Source organism: Lithobates pipiens, unplaced genomic scaffold (assembly GCF_037356315.1).
Source record: "Lithobates pipiens isolate NorthernLeopardFrog02 unplaced genomic scaffold, aLitPip1_a1.2 Scaffold_28, whole genome shotgun sequence".
Classification (NCBI taxonomy): Eukaryota; Metazoa; Chordata; class Amphibia; order Anura; family Ranidae; genus Lithobates; species Lithobates pipiens.
The window spans coordinates 154,038,110-154,057,495 of NW_027507789.1; positions in this window are offsets into that span (position 1 = coordinate 154,038,110).

Genomic DNA, 19,386 nt, shown 5'->3' on the forward strand with positions numbered 1-19,386 from the left:
CAGACTATCACTAAGTGTAAACAAACCGCGGTAACGAGATGATGTTACCGCGTCCTCGCACACCGATTGTGTGTGAGGATATTGCGGTAACATCTCATTACCATTTACAGTACACACCAATCACACTGATTGCCTGCCCCCCCCCCCCCATAAAGAGGACCTGTCACCACCCATTATAGTACCTGTCACAGTCCAGAGTAGCAGAGTACCTGTCACAGTCCATATGAGTACCTGAATACCTATCACCACCCTTCAGAGTACCCGAATACCAGTCACCAGGCCATCAGAGTACCCAAGTACCTATTTGCAGCCCATGCCTCAGAATATACGTTGGGCTGTTTGCTTTCCAAAATGGGGTCATTTTGTGGGTAATTCCACTGTTCTGACCTTCAAAAGTGTGAGGGTAGGAATGAAATGAGGTGTAATTTATGCTCCTAGAACGCCTGAAGGTACTACTTCAATGTTTGGCCTCTGTATGTGGCCAGGCTCTGTAAAAGTCTACCGCATGTGGTATCGCCATATCTTGGGAAGACTAGCAGAATGTATTTTGGGGTGTAATTTGTTGTATACATATGCTGTGTGTGAGAAATAACCTGATAATATGACAATTGTACTAAAAAATATATAATTTTGCAAAGAATTGTGGGGGGAAAAATGACAACTTAACCACTTCAGCCCCGGACCATTTTGCTGGCCAAAGACCAGACCACTTTTTTGCGATTCGGCACTGCGTCGTTTTAACTGACAATTTCGCAGTTGTGCGACGAGGCTCCCAAACAAAATTGACGTCCTTTTTTCCCCACAAATGGCTTTCTTTTGGTGGTATTTGATTACCCCTACGGTTTTTATTTTTTGTGCTAATAAACAAAAATAGAGCTACAATTTTGAAAAAAAACACTCATTATATTTTACTTTTTGTTATATATATATTTTTGGGGGATATTATAACAAAAAAAAACATTTTTCCTCAGTTTAGGCTGTTATGTATTCTACATATTTTTGGTTAAAAAAAAAATCGCAATAAGCGATTGGTTTGCGCAAAAGTTATAGCGTTTACAAAATAGGGGATAGTTTTATGGCATTTTTATTAATAATTTTTTTATTTTTTTACTAGTAATGGCGGCGATCAGCAATTTTTATTGTGACTGCGACATTAAGGCGGACACATCGGACTTTTTTTTTTTTTTTTGTATAATCTTTATTTTCACTTTTCAGTTTCATCTCCATGCCATGTTTCCAGCTCAACATTACAACATAGCCAAATACAGCCAAACAAAACAAGGAAAAAAAAAAGGGGGGGGGTCGGGGGAAGGGGTCATCAAATAGGGGGGGTGACACAGTCAGGGTGTAAGTAATCACAATAATCATAGCAGTGGGGAGTAGCAGAAATAAATCTTGCATGAGTAGAAGGGCTCCCTGTCTGCCTTGGATATTCGATCCCCTTGGAGCAGGCATCCCTCACCACGCAGTGGCAAGAGGGGTGTCCCTATGCTCTGACTCCTTGGGGGTGGCATATTCGACTGTTTTTGTACCCTTTTTTTTTCCCTCCCCCAAAAAAATTCACATGAAACAAAATTCGGGGTACCTAGGACTGTCAAATAAAAAAAAGGTGCAGCGCTTAGATTATGACAATATCTATATAATCTTTTAACAGTGTAAATAATATAATCAACTTTAACCACTTGCTTACTGGGCACTTAAACACCATTCTGCCCAGACCAATTTTCAGCTTTCGGTGCTCTCACACTTTGAATGACAATTACTCAGTCATGCAACACTGTACCCAAATGAATTTTGTGTCCTTTTTTTTTCCCACAAATAGAGCTTTCTTTTGGTGGTATTTGATCACCTCTGGGGTTTTTATTTTTTGCGCTATAAACGAAAAAAGACCGAAAATTTTGAAAAAAACGCATATTTCTTTGTTTCTGTGACAAAATTATGCAAATTATTAATTTTTCTTCATAAATTTTGGCCACAATTTATACTGCTACATATCTTTGGGAAAAATAACCCAAATTAGTGGATATTATTTGACCTTTGTGAAAGTTAGAGAGTCTACAAGGTGTGGTGCGAATCGCACAAAATTGATCACATCTGATGTACTGGTGGCCTATCTCGCTTCTTGTGACCCGAACAAGTCAGGAAAGTACAAATACCCCCCAAATGACCCCTTTTTGGAAAGTAGACATTCCAAGGTATTTAGTAAGAGGCATAGTGAGCTTTTTGATGTTGTCATTTTTTTTCCCACAATTCTTTGCAAAATTAAGATTTTTCATTTTTTTTTCTCCACAAAATTTTCATTGTAATAGGTTATTTCTCTCATGTGGCATGTGTATACCACAAATGACACCCCCCAAAAAATTCTGCTACTCCTCCTGAGTATTACAATACCACATGTGTGTGACTTTTTCACAGCCTGGCCACATAGAGAGGCCCAACATGCAGGTAGCGCCATCATGTGTTCTAGGAACATAAATTACACATCTAACTTGTTGACTATTTATTACACTTTTGAAGCACCAGGACAATGACACGTGACACTGATGACAGATGGCACTGATGACAGGTGGCACTAATATGTGGCACTGATGACAGGTGGCACTGATGACAGATGGCACTAATATGTGGCACCGAAGACATGTGGCACCGATGACAGATGCCACTAATACGTGCCACCGATGACAGATGGCACTGATAAGTGGCATTGATGACACGTGACACTGACAACAGATGGCACGTGACACTAACAGGTGGCACTGATGACAAATGGCACTATGTGGCACTGACGACACGCGCCACTGGCGACACGTGGCACTGGGATTGATGGCACTGCTGGGGGAAGATGGCACTTTTTATTTTATATTTTTACTTTTTTTTTTTTTACTACAGGCAGAACGGCTGCCGCTGCAGCCGTTCATCTCTCCCCTCTCACACTGTCTGCGAGGAGGGAGAGCGGCGCTGAGAGATGATCTCATATGTTTACATATGAGATCATCTCCCATTAGACACGCCGATCATGCTGTAAACGGCCGCTGTGATTGGCCGTTTACAGCGATCTGTGTTTGCCTGTCCCCGGGGGACACGGCGAACACAGAACTTCCGCGATGTGCGCCCGCGGCAGCGTGCATTGCGGAAGTAAACATCAGGACGTCCAGGGACGAACGCGCCTGCCCTACGGCCGTCATTCGGCCATAGGGCGGGCGCGAGGTGGTTAATAGTGAAAAAAACTGCATAAATTAACACTATTAATGATTCTATGTTTTAGACAACACTATATCCAAATATACAAAAAAAAATTGATATACGTATATCCACCAAGGTGAACGTGTTAAGAGTCCATAAGTGAAACAATATGGTGACAAAGTGCAATATCTTGAGACGTTATAGTGACTTCAGTGAATACTTTGCAGAAATCCACTACCACTTGAGAGGAGGCTTACCAGATGTAATGGACCCAGTTAGGTATATACCTAGTGAGTCACACGAGTTTATTGATGTAAATCCACACAAAAAAACAGCTCGCAAAACTTGTAACCTTTCATGGGTACCAGAGTAGACAGAGAGATGACCCAAAAATAGATGAAACGGCTATCCACGTTTTGGGGTGACTGAGGACAGAGATTCTTCCACGTATATTATAGGCCAAAAAGAAGAAAATGCAGCCTCATAGTGAAATACCGTTTATGGAAATAAAATCTGGCAAGGCAGTGGCATCAACTAGCTCTTGCTGACGCGTTTCTCCTAAACGGGCATCATCTGGGGATGTTGGCACACTGCGGCCACCGCGTTTATATAGACTATGGGGAGCTGACCTTCTAATGTGAGTACCCCAATCAGCTAGGTCCTTCCCTTCTTTTTATTTCTTAAATGATGTTACTTTGTGTTCTGCTTCTGTGTGTTGATATCTGATGTTCGCCATAGTATAGACCTAGTTGTGCACTTCATATCTGGCCAGTATTGTTTCCCTGCTTCGCCGCTGTACATTGAGCTGGATTAGCCTGGTTCCCATGGCAGCGGATGTGTTTGTGTGGGAGCCAGGCGTTCCGTGATTGGCTCTTGCGGCGGAGGATGGGGATATTTAAATTCGCCCTTCAGTCGTGTAGCCACGCCCTCTGTCGAAGTCGGAAGTGATGAAATGCTGATCAAACCACCATTGTCACCCTTTCTGCACATTTTAACGATTTTTTCTATGCGGCTATTTTGGACTACTTTTTAGCGCTGTTTTAGTACTGATATTTACAGGACTTGGACTGTTATTTGTGTACTACTTGTTTTACGATTGATTTATTTTTAAATGGCTGCTGCTCTATAGACCTTTGCGATTACTTGGATTAATTCGATAGGTCACGTTTATTTATTTATTACTATTATTCTTTGGAAATTTTGGTCTGCTGAAATAGGCGCTGAGTGGTGTATTGTAGGCCTTTTTTATACACCTTTCTGCTTCATAGTTTTATAAACAAACTGAAATGGATTCTCCATCAGAAAGGAGAGGGGAGAAGAGAGTTAAAGAGTAGGAGTACAGCAGGTAGGTAAAGAAAACAAAGAAGATGAGGGTTGTTGTTCAGGGTTAGAAAGGCATATGGTCCAGCTCCCACCCGGCCCATCTACGAGATGGGTCGCCCATCATGTGGATCCTGTGGTAGTTGACTGATGGCGTGCCTGGACGAGTCCTCCAAATGCAGGGTCAGCTAATATAAGCAATGCGATATCTAAGCTTGAGGGAATCGCGGCTGTATTATGTACTTATGCTTTCCAAGCTGCCCAAATGAGATCAAATCTGTTGCTGGTGCCTCTGCAGGTCGCGAGCCAGCCTTCTGCCTCCATGATTTCCCCCACCTTCCCCAACCAGTCCTGTTCGCTCTGAATCTGCATGCTTTTCCAATGGATGGGTATTGAGGAGGTGGGGGAGAGCACTTTTGTAGCGAGACAGGCATGGGGGGGGGGGGGGGACGTGGAGCAAAAAATGTTTAGGCAATGCCGGGATATCAACACCCAAGCCTTCCTTGATGTGTTTGCCGACCATGTCCCAAAATCGATGGAGTAATGGGCACTGCCACCAAATATGGAGGAACGTACCCCTCTCTCCACATCCCCTCTAGCACCTATCGGAGGCTGAGGGGAAGATCCTGTCCAGTGTGGTTGGAACCCTGTACCGTCGAGTCAATATTTTGTAGTTGTTTTCTTGGGTTTTAGAGTCCACCGAGCTTGTGTGTGTTAGGCGGTAGAGGTGGGAGAGTTGATCGTCCGTGAAGGCAGACTGGAGGTCCCTTTCCCTGATAAAATGGGGTTAGGCGTTGAGTCCTCGAGCATCCCATACAATGCTGAGATCATATAAGGTAGTGGGTCTTCAGAGGCCCACATGCTTTCGAACATTGTCAGGGTGGTCCTAATCCGGGTCAATCTGGCATTTGGCTACGAAAGTCTCCAACTGGCGGTGTCTCCAAAAGTCAAAGGGGAAGCTCTAGTGGCTTCAGTGTTCCCCCTTCTATAAATTTTGCCAGACTAATGTTGCTGTCTTCCGCCCAGGTTCCTAAGGAGGCTTTCGGTTCACCAGGGAGGAACCAAGGGTACCCACCCACAGGCGACAACGGGGAAGTCCGCGGCACCAAGGCATGCGCTCATTCAATTTATCCCATACCTTTTAGGGAGTGAATCATCAGTGGGGAAACCCATTCCGAGAGCCCCCAGTTTCCCCCAGGGCCCCTGGGTGTGTAGGCCAAGTCCCGACCTGCCATTGTTTTTTCAAAGGGGACCCATCTCTTGAGAGATGTGTGGAACTTCCAGTTCAGAATGCGTTGCAAAGCAATCGCTTGATAATATTGGGGGATATTGGGTATGCCTAAACCCCCTTTTAGCTTGGATCTCTGTAAAGTCCCCATGGCGAGTCGAGGCCTCCTACCACCCCCCCCCCCCCCTTACAAATTTGATGAAAAGGCAGCGAAGGGCTGCAAAAAACGCTTTGGTAGGTGGATCGGTATCATTTGCAATAGAAATAGGATACCGGGTAATACCGCCATTTTTAAAATGTTCGTCTGGCCCACCCAGGTAAATAGTGCCCAGTCCCATGACTGGAGGTCTTGTGTGAGCCATTGTAGTAGGGGGGCGTAATTGTGCGCATATAAAGAGTCGTGGCAGTTCGTAAGCTGTATCCCCAAATACGTCATAGAAGATGTGGACCACATGAAAGGAAAAGAGTCTCTCAGGGAGGGCATCAACGGCTGAGGGATGGTGATTGGCAGAATCTCCGATTTTATATAATTAATGCGAAAGTTCAGCTCAGTCAGCTCCCCATCAGGCTCGGCAATGAGACAAGGGGGTCAACCACATGGAAAAGTATATCATCCGCATAAGCGGAGAGTTTATGTTCAAGGGAGCCTACCTGTACCCCCCCCTGGTATTTGGGTTTGTTTTGACCCTCTGTAACAATGGTTCCAACACCAGTGAGAATAAAAGGTGACAGTGGACAACCCTGCCTTGTGCCGTTACGGATGGGGAACGCTGTGGAGAGGCCCCCGTTCACCTTTACCTGTGCAGTAGGGGATGCGTATAGGGCAGATTTCCACCACAGCATATGTGGGCCTAGTCCAGTATTCTCAAGGACCCCGTTAAGAAAAGTCCAATCCACGCAATCGAATACCTTCTCCGCATCCGTGGACAGGATCAGATAAGGAGGCATCCGATCGCATTTATGCGCCCAGTGAATAAGCTGGATGGCCCTGTTGGAGTTGTCCCTGGCCTCCCATCCAACAATAAATCCAGTCTGATCAGCGTGTACCAAGTCAGGGAATAGATGTTTTAAGCGATTAGCCAGAATCTTAGAGAAGATCTTAAGATCCGTGTTGAGAGAGATTGGGCAATAGCTCTGTGGTTGGGTGGGGTCCTTACCCTCCTTTGCACTAACTAAGTCTCCTGGGGAAGGCGTCCAGTGGTCACCAGGGAGTTAAGGAGAGCACAAAAGGGTGCTTGCAACGTATCAAATTTTTTTTAGCCAATATGCCCTGGTAAGGCCATCTGGCCCTGGGCTTTTGCCAGTAGAGAGGGACTTGACAGTCGCCAATAATTCCGTTGATGTTCTAGGGAGTTCCAAACCCGAGACATGTTCTAAGGTCAGGGTGGGAAGCCCAACTGAGGAGAGGTAGGAGGAGATTCTAGTCCTCTTAAGCAATATTTCCGCCGCAGAGGAGGAGTCCAGGCTGTATAAGGACTCATAGTAGTCACGAAAGGCCGCTGTAATTTTTGAGGTGTTTTGTGCCAGTACACCTGAGGCAGAGTGCAGCTTATGCACATATGCTAGGAGCCTCTTTTTTCCTGAGGGCACGTGCCAGAAGCCGGCCGCCTTTATTGCCGTGTTCATAGTATGTGTGGGCCATATAGCGTAGCTTACGGTTAATTTTACGGTCTAGCAATTTTGAAAAGAGCTGTCTGAGCTCGGTCAGACGCCTGAGCTCATCCGGATCTGACGTCCGTTTGTGGCTGAGCTCCGCACGTCGCAACGCCAGCAGAACCCTCTGAAAGTCCGCCTGCCTCTCCCTATTAAGCTTGGCTCCTAGGGCAATAAAAGTGCCCCGGACCACTGCCTTATGGCCTTCCCATAAAATGCCCTCGCCAACCTCTCCGTTCGCATTTTCGGCAAAATAGTGCGTCAGAGTCTCCTTTACCCCTGTTGCCACCCCCAAGTCGTCTAAGGTTTTCGTTCAGCTTCCAGGTCCGGGGTCTGGCCAGGGCCTGAGTTAGGGATAAGGTGAGTGTCACCAGGGCATGGTCAGATATAATGATGTGGTCGATCGTTGCCCCCAGTAGCAGGTCAAGGGTGTCTTGGTCTACCAGCAATAAATCAATTCTAGTGTATACTTTGTGAACACCGGAATAAAAATTATAATCTTTCTCTGAGGCGAGAAGAGCCCTCCAGTAGGGATGAGCCGAACCCCATTGAAGTCTATGGGACTCGAACGTTCGAAATTAAAAGTGCTCATTTTAACATCTAATATACAAGATACTGTCCTAAAAAGGGTTTGGGGACCTGGCTCCTGCCCCAGGGGACATGGGTCAATGCAAAAAAAGTTTTAAAAACTGCCGTTTTGGCGGGAGTACTGATTTTAATGACGATTAAAGTGAAAAAAAAAAGTGAAATATTCCTTTAAATATCGTGCCTGGGGGGGTGTCTATAGTATGCCTGTGAAGTGCCACGTGTTTCTCGTGTTTAGTACAGTCCCTGCACAAAATGACATTTAACGGAAATAACGTCATTTCAAACTGCTTGCGGTTTTAATGTTATATCTGGTTGCTGCAATATGGTTGAAAATCATTGAGAAAAATGGCATGGGTAGCCCTCCCTGCCCATTACCAGCCCCTTTTGGTCTTGTAAGGATATTAAGGGGAACCCCATACCCATATTAAAAAAAGGAAATACGTGTGGCCCCCCAGGCCCTATATACTCAGAACAGCAGTATACAGGCGGTGCAAACAAGACAGGGACTGTGTAGATTTGTTTTGTTAAGTTGAATCTGTTTGTAATTTTCAATTCGTACATTTTTAAAGTGTAGCTCCAGTCAAAAAAACTATTTTTAAGCTTTTTGGAAAACATAGGGAAGGGTTATCACCCCTGTATAATTTGTTTTGCCGTCCGTCTTTTTTCATCTCACTTGCTGTTGTCTCCTTCCATTTACAAGTAGGAGACGTTTGTAAGTTGGATGTTTGAAAGTAGGGGCCTGCCCAATATGCTCTGCAGAAATGGCGGAACAAGGTGTTGGTTTTGCCACAACATTGTAAGCCCTCAAAGTGACTCTTGGTGGGCGCTGGAGCGCCCTGCTGTGAACGATTATATCAAGAATTGTAATTACATGCCATTGTTGGACAGTGGTAGAAAAATTGGCCTTTGGTGGTTGTGGTGCTGGTGCCACAACACTATAAGTCCTCACAGTTACTCTGGGTGGGCACAGGAACGTGTCCTCCTATGAAATATTATATCAAGAATTGTAATTACATGTCCCTGTTAAACGGGCTGAAAAATTAGGCTGCTGGCACTGGTGCCACGACACTGCAACCTCTCCCATATACTCTAGTTTTAGTGAAGAAATGAGCCCTGCTATAAAGCATTGCATCAAAAATTTTAATTAAACGCACCTGTTAAACAGGGGCAGAAAAATTGGGCTGATGGCATCACCCAGAACCAAAAATGTTGTTCCAACATATCAGCGGAGGAAGAAGAGGATAGACAATCAACATAACAGGACAGTCACTCAGCATCAGCATAGGCAGTCTTGAAGAGATGTGATATTTCAAAAAGAATTATTCGGTTACATCAGCTTCAGGTGCTTGGTAGCTGTGGGTGATCCAAGACTGATTCATCTTGATGAAGGTCAGTCGATCAACTGATTCGGTGGACAGGTGCACCCTGTGATCGGTAACAAAGCCACCAGAAGCACTGAAGGTGCGTTCCGAAAGAACGCTGGATGAAGGACAGGCCAGTAGCTCAATTGCATACTGTGCAAGCTCTGGTCAGTGATCCATCCTCAAGACCCAGTAAGCCAGAGGATTTTCGGTGGGAAAGGTGTCCAAGTCTGACCTTGCCCCTAGGTATTCCTGCACCATGTAAATCAGACGCTGGCGATGGTTGCTGGAACCGATCATACCTTGGGGCTGCGGACTAAAAAATTGTCTGAAAGCATCAGTCAGATTGCCACCTTCTCCACCGCTCCTTCTGACCGATGCCTCAGCAACACGTTGTCCAGGACCAGGAGTTTGTAACCTCCCAGTCGCTGGGAACGCGTTGCACAGACCTTTCTACAAGGCCTCCCGGAGATGTCTCATCCTCTGCGACGGCAAGATAAGGTCGGCAATCTTACCCTTGTACCGTGGATCAAGGAGAGTGGCCAGCCAGTAATGGTCCCTCTCCTTGATCCGAAGAATATGAGGATCTTTCCGCAGGCTTTGCAGGATCAGGGATGCCATGCAGCGTAGGTTAGCTGAGGCATTCAGTCCGGAGTCCTCTGGTTCACTAAGGACAACATGATCCGCAGCTACCTCCTCCCAGCCACGTACAAGTCCACGGGTTTCTTGGGACTGTAAATCATCCCTACAAGACTACTGCTGATGCTGAGTGCCAGCCTCCACCTCCATGCTGACATCATCATCATCCTCCTCCTCATCATCCTCTTCCTGTGTGATGGGTGGCACAGCAGGAACACTGTCTGGATAAAGGGGGCCTTGAGAGGTAAGGAAGTCCTCCTCTTCCTGCCTCTGTTCTGCCTCAAGTGCCCTGTCCATTATTACACGCAGCGTATGCTCCAAGAGGTAGTGTCACTGATGCATGCACTGTCACTGCTCACCATCCTAGTGGCCTCCTCAAACAGTGACAGGACAGTGCATGCATCCCTGATCATGCCCCACTGGCGTGGTGAGAAAAAAACCGAGCTCCCCTGACCCTGTCCTGGTGCAGTAGTCGCACAGGTACTCATTGATGGCCCTTTGCTGCATGTGCAGCCGCTGCAGCATGGTCAACGTTGAGTTCCACCTGATGGGCATGTCACAGATAAGGCGGTTCTTGGGCAGGTTCAACTCCTTTTGGAGCTCAGCCAGCCGAGCACAGGCATTAAATATTGGCGGAAATGCACACAGACTTTCCTGGCCTGCTTCAGGACATCCTGTAAGCCCGGGTACCTGCCCAAGAACCGCTGAACCACCAGGTTAAGGACGTGAGCTACACAGGGCACATGGGTCAGTTGTCCCTGTCGGAGGGCGGAGAGGAGGTTGGTGCCATTGTCGCAAACCACCATTCCTGGCTTAAGCTGGCGTGGCGTCAACCACCTCTCGGCCTGCCCCTGCAGAGCTGACAAAACATCCGCCCCAGTGTGGCTCCTGTCCCCCAAACAAACCAGCACAAGCACGGCATGGCATCGTTTTGCCTGCGTACTTGCGTAGCCCCTGGAACGCCTACAGAGCTCCGCTGGTTCTGAGGACAGAGCACTGGAAGAGGCCATGGAGGAAGAAGAAGAAGAGGAGGGGGTGGAGGAGAGAGGTGTGTCACAACCAATATTAGCATTTTGAAGGCGTGGTGGCGGAACAACCTCAAACACTACTGCACCTTGTCCTGCATCCTTCCCAGCTGCCAGAAAAGTGACCCAATGGGCCGTGAAAGACAGGTAACATCCCTGTCCATGCCTGCTGGACCATGAGTCAGCGGTAATATGCACCTTACCGCTGACCGCCCTGTCCAGCGAGGCAAGGACATTGCCTTCCACATGCCGGTAGAGAGCCGGAATGGCCTTCTGTGAGGAAAAAGTGGCGTTTGGGGACCTGCCACTGAGGAACCGCACATTGTACAAACTCACGGAAGGGGGCCGAGTCTACCAACTGAAAAGGCAGCAGTTGAAGTGCTAGCAATTTAGCCAAGCTAGCATTCAACCGCTGGGCATGTGGATGGCTGGGAGTGAACTTCTTTCGCCGGTCCAGCAGCTGGGGCAGGGACATTTGCCTGCTATAATCGGACATGGGTGTACTGCTAGCAGAGTGCCCGGAAGCACTTGGCTGTGACACACCTAATTCTACACCTTCATTCCTCTCAGAGCAGGTTTCAGAGAGGACTGAAGGTCTAGTGGGGTTGGAGATCCCAGATGATGAGCAAGGAGAGGTCCGCTTTGTTCTTTGGTGTGGGTCTTTGAGGTACGCTTGCCAACGAGCTACATGGCAGGTCAACATATGTCTGGTCAAGCATGTGGTGCCCAAGTGGCTGATGTTTTGGCCACGTGAGATACGCTTGAGACATATGTTGCAAATAGCAGCGGTGCGATCTGATGCACTCGTCTCAAAAAAGGCCCACACCAAAGAACTTTTAGAATAACACGCAGAGGCAGCGCCCTGCACAGGCGGAGCTCTGCGGTGTGATTCAGTCGGTGTGCTGCCCCTAAGCTGGCCCCCGGAGGGCATCCTGCCTTGTTGGACATGTGCCTCCTCCTCCTCCTCTCTCCTACCAGGCACCCACGTGGAGTCAGTGCCCTCATCATACCCTCCCTCTTCATCGCTGGAGCAAACCTGGCAGTATGCTGCAGCTTGTGGAACATGACTGCCAGATTGCTGTCCTTGAGCATCCCCTCTCTCTGCATTCACGCTACTGCCTTCCTCTAGCTGAGTATCATCATCAGAGCCTACAAAACACTGGGCATCCTCCTGGAACATGTACCCAACACTGCTCAAAGAGTTCAGGAGACTCCTCAGGAGGAGGTGGTGGGTCTAGGGAAGGAGTCGCTGATGATGACATTGAGAGGAGGGAAGATGATGCGTTGGCAGCTGCTTTGCTAGTACCCTGAGCCTGGGTGAGAGAGGATGAGGAGGATGAAGAGGGCTTGGTCATCCACTCTACCAAGTCGTTGGCATGTTGCGGCTCAACATGTCCAGCTGCCGAAAAGGACAAGCGTGTCCCATGGCCACGTGCTGATGATGACGATGCACCGCGTCCACAACCAGCTCTGTTGTCTCTAGACACAGAGCCTGCTTGCCCCCTTTTATCGGCTTGCGCCTGTCTGCCTCTCCTTGCTGGCCTTCCAGACATGATAATGGCCTGAAGGGAGTTGGGAAAACCAGCAATTGGGTAGTGTATATTGTGCTGGAGGCACACACAACATCCACTAACTCCTGCAGATGGCAGATAGCTCAATTAGAGAGGAGCTATGTAGGTGGATATAACGGTGTATACTGGGTTCAGAGCACGCAGACAGCGCGCACAATCTCCTACCACTGACTGCAAGCTCTATTTAAAACAAGCAAGATGTTAGCTATATAGGTGGATATAGCGGTGTATACTGGGTTCAGGGCACGCAGAATCTCCTACCACTGACTGCAAGCTCTATTAAAAAATAGAAATATAGCTAGCTATATAGGTGAATATAGCGGTGTATACTGCGGTCAGGGCACGCAGAAAACAACCACTACAGAAGAGCAAGAACGAAAAATCAGCCGATAACGATCGGTGTATACTGTGTTGAAGGTACACAGAACACCCACTAACTCCTACAGACGCCAACACACTACACAAGGCCGCCGTGCTGGCGGCCTTATATAGTGTGGGGCGTGTACTACACAGCCTAAGCTATGATTGGCCACAGGCATCCTGCCTGTGGCCAATCATGGCTCTCCTCGCTGCCGGCGCTGTGATTGGCCAAGCATGCGGGGTCACAGTGCATGCTTGGCCAATCATGAGCCAGCAATGCACTGCGATGGCGCAGTGCATTGTGGGCCGCGAGCGCCACACGAATTTGGCACGAACGGCCCATAACGTTCGGAATTCGCCGAACGGGCGAACAGCCGATGTTCGAGTCGAATGTATGTTCAATTCGAACACGAAGCTCATCCCTACCCTCCAGCAGTCTACCCATGTGTGTCCCTGTAGAGTCTTCCTAAAATGTCGTAGGAAGGCATAAGAATGGGCGTATTTATTCGTCGAAGTGTCCAGGAGGGGGTCAGGGCTAACATTAAAATCCCCCCTCCCCCCCCCAGGATCAGTCTGCCCTCACGGAAGTCCGCCAGCTGGGAAAGGACCTGGTCAATAAATGTAAGCTGTTGCGTATTGGGAGCGTATAATGTGGCAAAAGTGTATTTTTGGCCCATAATGGTGCCTTTTAAAAAAAACATACCGTCCCTGAGGGTCTACTCTGTGGTCCAAGGGTTGAAACTGGCAGTGCCTATGTATGGCAATGGCCGTGCCCCTTGATTTTGGTTTTGAGGAGTTGCTAAGGTACCATTGCGTGAAAAGGTGTGTCGGCAATTTAGGGGGTGAGGAATCTGTGAAGTGAGTTTCTTATAAAAAAAAAAAAAGCACCTGTGCCCCCAATCTTTTAAATTCCAACCACAGTCTATTCTGCTTATTGGGGGAGCATAAGCCACGTATGTTATATGATACTACCTTAATTGTAGCCATGTTGTAGGCGGGGGTGCCGTCCAGGCATCAATTCCCCATGCTGCCGGGACCGGTGAGAGCTGTTCCACCTTCTGTGTGTAGAGGCGAGGAGGCGAAGGGAAGAAAAAGGAGAAAAAAGCAGAGAAATGAGGGAAAAAAAGAAACAAACATTTAGTATATCATGGAAGATACAATAAGGGACCACGGAGGCCACAGGGGCAGTCCACGGTGATTCCCTGTTCTGCTTGTGTGACTCATGCAGCCCTCCCTGAGTTGGGGGGCAGCATAAGTGAGGCAAGGGGCCCATATCCGGGCTCTCACCCAAATCGGGTGGTCCTACTTGGACATGGATCGGACATGGAAAGCCAGGGAGTTCCCGCTCCCCACACTAACTAAAGCATTGAATGTCCAGGGACATGGTATCATGTCAAAACCTTGAACAGATCAAAAAGACCAACAAAGGTCGGGAACAGACCAAGTCCAGCAGCAGTCCATTGGTTAGATCTAGCGCCAACTATGGGCAAACTTCCAGCGCATGTGGCTAAAGAAAAATTAGTCAATGGGCGCTGCCCAACATCCGTCCCTGGTCTGTCCCTCTGCGGCAGAGGAGGTCCGTTTGCATACCCGGGAGTTCCTGACCTGCTGCCAGGGCTGAGGCGCTGGTAACATCAAAGGGCCAGTGGAGTGCCTCCAGTCAGGAAAATCTACGGGCTTCAGTTGTGACAAAAAACGGGGGAGGTCATCCTTATTGCGTAGAGTGGCAATCCTTGTCTGCATGAAGGCTAAAGGGGAACCCCCACCTATAGGTGATGCCTGCTGCTTGCAAGGATTCCAGGAGAGGGTGTAGTGCCCTGCGTTGCATCAGGGTGCGGCGTGACAAGTCCTGATAGAAGAACAAGCGGGCTCCATCGAATTCAAAATGGGGGCGCCTACGCATAAGCTGCATAATTCGGTCCTTGATTGTATATCTATGGAGCTTGCATATGACATCACGTGGGCCCTATGTGCCCTGTCAATCTCCACTTTTTTCATTAGGGGGAGGCCCAGCAACTCCATGAATATGCCTTGTAAGGTGGGGATAATGTCTTTAGCTCCTGTTGCCCCGGCAACCCCCTTATGCGAATATTGGACTTGCGACTGCGGTTTTCATAATCGTCCAACTGTGAGATTAAAGCCTCTATACTGTCATTCTGGGCTGCACACTTGTCTCCTAGCTGTGTTATAGCTGGCAGGGTCTCCTCAACAGTCTGTTCTAGGGTCTCCAACCTATTGCCCAGCTGAGTGGTATCAGCCTTCAGCTGCTCAATGTCCTGTTTAACCACTTGCCGCCCGCCCTATTACAAATTGACGGCGGCAAAGTGGTTTCATTATCCTAACCGGACGTCATATGACGTGATTAGGATAATAAGCCGCTGCGCGCCCCCGGGGGCGCGCATCGCGGCGATCGTTGTTGCGGGGTGTCAGTCTGACACCCGGCAACTACGATCTCGGTAAAGAGTCTCCGACGGAGACTCTTTACCATGTGATCAGCCGTGTCCAATCACGGCTGATCACAGTGTAAATGGGAAGAGCCGGTGATCGGCTTTCCCTCACTCGCGTCTGTCAGACGCGAGTAGAGGAGAGCCGATCGGCTGCTCCTCTGACAGGGGGGGTCTGTGCTGATCGATTATCAGCACAGCCCCCCGAGGATGCCCACACTGGACCACCAGGGACACCACTAGACCACCAGGGAAAAGGTAATAACAATCCATAATCCTCCCTAGACCACCAGGGTGCCAGTCAGCACAATGGGTGCCAATCAGTGCCCATAATGGATGCCAATCAGTGGCCACAATGGGCATCACTGATTGGCATGCATTATTGTTTGGCACTGATTGGCATCCATTACTATAACACCGATGCCGCCTATGAGTGCCCACCTGTGCCGCCTATGAGTGCCCACCTGTGCCGCCTGAGTGCCCACCTGTGCCGCCTGAGTGCCCACCTGTGCCGCCTGAGTGCCCACCTGTGCCGCCTATGAGTGCCCACCTGTGCCGCCTATCTATGCCCACCTGTGCCGCCTATCTATGCCCACCTGTGCCGCCTATCCATGCCCACCTGTGCCGCCTATCCATGCCCATCCGTGCCGCCCATCCGTGCCAGCTATCAGTGCCAATTTGTGCCACCTATCAGTGTCCGTCCGTGTCGCCCATCCGTGTCGCTCATCAGTGCCGCCTATCAGTGCCACTTCATTGGTGCCCATCAGTGCCACCTTATCAGTGCCCATCAGTGTAGCCCCATCAGTGCCCATCAGTGAAGGAGAAAACATACTTATTTACAAAGTTTTGAAACTGAAACAAAAAAAAACATTTTTTTTTCAAAATTTTCGGTACTTTTTTATTTGTAGCGCAAAAAATAAAAACCGTAGAGGTGATCAAATACCACCAAAAGAAAGCTCTATTTGTGGGAAAAAAATGATAAAAATTTCATTTGGGTACAGTGTAGCATGACCGCGCAATTGTCATTCAAAGTGCGACAGCGCTGAAAGCTCAAAATTGGTCTGGGCAGGAAGGTGTTTAAGTGCCCTGTATTGAAGTGGTTAAAGGCCTTATCCACTCTGGTGGCGAAGTGGTCCAGGTCCTCTCTGGTGGGGAGAGACCAAATGTGCTGCCTCAAGTCCCTGTCTGTTGCCAGCTCTGCTAAGTCAGGTCCCAGGCCTAGTGAGGCCAATGAGCCAGGGGATTCAGGGGGAGTCGTATCGCTTACCGATCGTGGCATCTGTATAGGAGACCCTCCATGCTGCGACTGAGGTGCTGGATTAGGTGCGGCCTTCCCTGCAGCGTCCGTCCCCCTGTCCTTCCCAGGCGCCATTTTGGACAGCTCGCCGCCGAAATAGGAGCTAATGGAGCCGTCTCCGTGTTTTGCCGTAGCCTGTGTTCTGGAGGAGGCCCTCCGGTGTCTGGACATGCCGCCATGATCTGTGTGGGCTGTATGGATCCACCGGATCGTGCTGATAAAACTGCTGTGTGTGAGGAGCTCAAGAGGTCTGCTTCCTCACACGGCCATGTCCAAGCCACGCCCCCACATCGGACATTTTTGACACATTTTTGGGACCATTGTCCTTTATACAATCACTGCTATACAAATGCAGTGATTCCTGTGTAAATGACACTGGCAGTAAAGGGGTTAAGTGTTCCTAGGGGTGTGTTACTAACTGTTGGGGGCTGGGCTTCCATTTACTGAACACTGATCTCTGCTCCAATCGCATGGAGCAGAGATCAGAGTCACTTGTTGCTAGGCAGAACGGGGAGATGCTGTTTACAACGGCATCTCCGTTCAGCCGCTCCGTGAGACGATCGCGGGTATGCCTGCGGCAATCGAGTCCCCGGGACCGGACTTGCGGGGGTCCCGACCAGCACGCCACCGGTGGCGCGCTCGCTCGCTCGCTCGCTCGCGATGGCAGGGCGGCATTAAAGATTGGACGTACCTGTACGCCAATATGCCTGCCCGTACCATTCTGCCAACGTACATCGGTGTGCGCTGGTTGGGAACTGGTTAAAAAACCTCACCATGCTACTTAATACCTTGGAATGTCTACTTTCTAAAAAGGGGTCATTTGGGGGGTATTTGTACTTTCCTGACTTGTTAGTGTCTCAAGAAATGAGATTCAGCTGATGTACTGAAGGCCTGATCAGATGTGATCAATTTTCAGTGATTGGCACCATAGTTTGTAGACTCTAACTTTTACAAAGACTAAATAATATACACTAATTTGGGTTATTTTTACCAAAAGGTATGTAGCAGTACAAATTTTGGCCAAAATTTATAAAGGAAAAATTACTAATCAGCAAAATTTTATGACAGAAATAAAAGCCATTTTTTCCCCCCAAACTTTACGTGTTTTTTTTTTACATTTATAGCACAAAAAATGAAAAACCCACTAGTGATTAAATGCCTCTAAAAGAAAGCTCTATTTGTGTGGGAAAAAAGGACCCAAGTTTCATATGGGTACAGTGTTGCATGAGTAATTGTCATTCAAACTGTGAGAGCGCTGAAAGCTGAAAATTGGTCTGGGCAGGAAGGGGGTGTAAGTGCACTGTATTGGGGTGGTTAAACAGCAGGTGATTGGTTGCTGGGTAATCCTGACAACAAATCACCAGCCTGTTCATGCGAAAAGTTAAGCAGTATTTCCCGCTTCTATCCAGCCCTGTGATGCTGATCTCAGATGCTCTGCTCCCTGTACACCTGAGTAAGGTGGGAGAGCTCTACCTACACAGTGTGTGTGGTGGTGGGATGCAGGGGACAGAGGCAACTACAGTGGGGCGTGCATTGCTGGACAAAGCTGAGCCCTCTTTATGTAGCCAACTCCTGAGCCCTGGGGACCCTGTTGTAAGTAGGGAGGCTCTCAGGGGACCCTGATGTAAGCGCGGGGCTCTGGAGACTGATGTAAGGGGGAATCTGCACTGAAGCGTATTACCCTAAGCGTATTATGGTACTTTCTTTACTTAGCTGCTGTGGGCTCTAGCCCTGGATCTTTTGCAGACCTAGCAATGCCCCTGACCGTGTGTGTGTGTGTGTGTATATGTATATATATATATATATATATATATATATATATATATATATATATATATATATATATATATATATATATATATAAATAATATATGAGGCCTGCCAATCCTAGTTGGGGGGGGGGGGGGGGATTGGTCAGGGCTCCCAAATACACCTCATTTACCTCCAGCACTCTGCCTTGCCATTTTTCCAGAACCTTCTCACTGGAAACGAAGGAGACGCCCAAGAGCCCAAAGCACATTAGTCCTGCTGCTACACTAAACCACTCCCTTGCCCCCAGATTAAAAACAAACAGGCTTAGCTCACAGCTAGGCCTGTCTAAATGTACCTGCACTGGCAGTACCATCAAAAATAACACTACTCTAGCACCTACCCAAAGGTAGAGGGTGCTACACTTGACTCCACCAGAATACATTTGGTTCCCAGCTGAGAAAAAAATAAATAAATAGAAAAATGGTTTGTGGGCCCCAGAGCAAGGGCATCCCATGAATTAGTTGCATAGGGGAAGGGAAATAACTTGGACAGGGCCTATGGTACAAATAAATTGCATACAAAAATAATTATTGTACAATTTCTGTCATGTATATACACTATAAAACCCTAGCTACAGGTCCCTGCAGCTAGACACATGAAACACTTTTGGACCATAGCAATTCTCCTGCAGGAAAAATACTCTGCTCACTGAATTCTTGTCCTCTGGGAATGATGGAGATGGACAGCCATCCCATCCCCGAAGGTCCTAAAAGAAGGCATTTCTTATAACATCCTACAGGTACATGATGCTACCTGTACATCACCACTGAAAGAGGGTTATGATCCTTCCAGCAGAGAAAATCAAATCAACCACATATATTTCCTGCTTGTTTTGTTCTGTCAGAAGGGAACTACTGACCCAAAAAGAGAACAAGTACAAACTTGCAAATAGTGCTCCTTAGCGG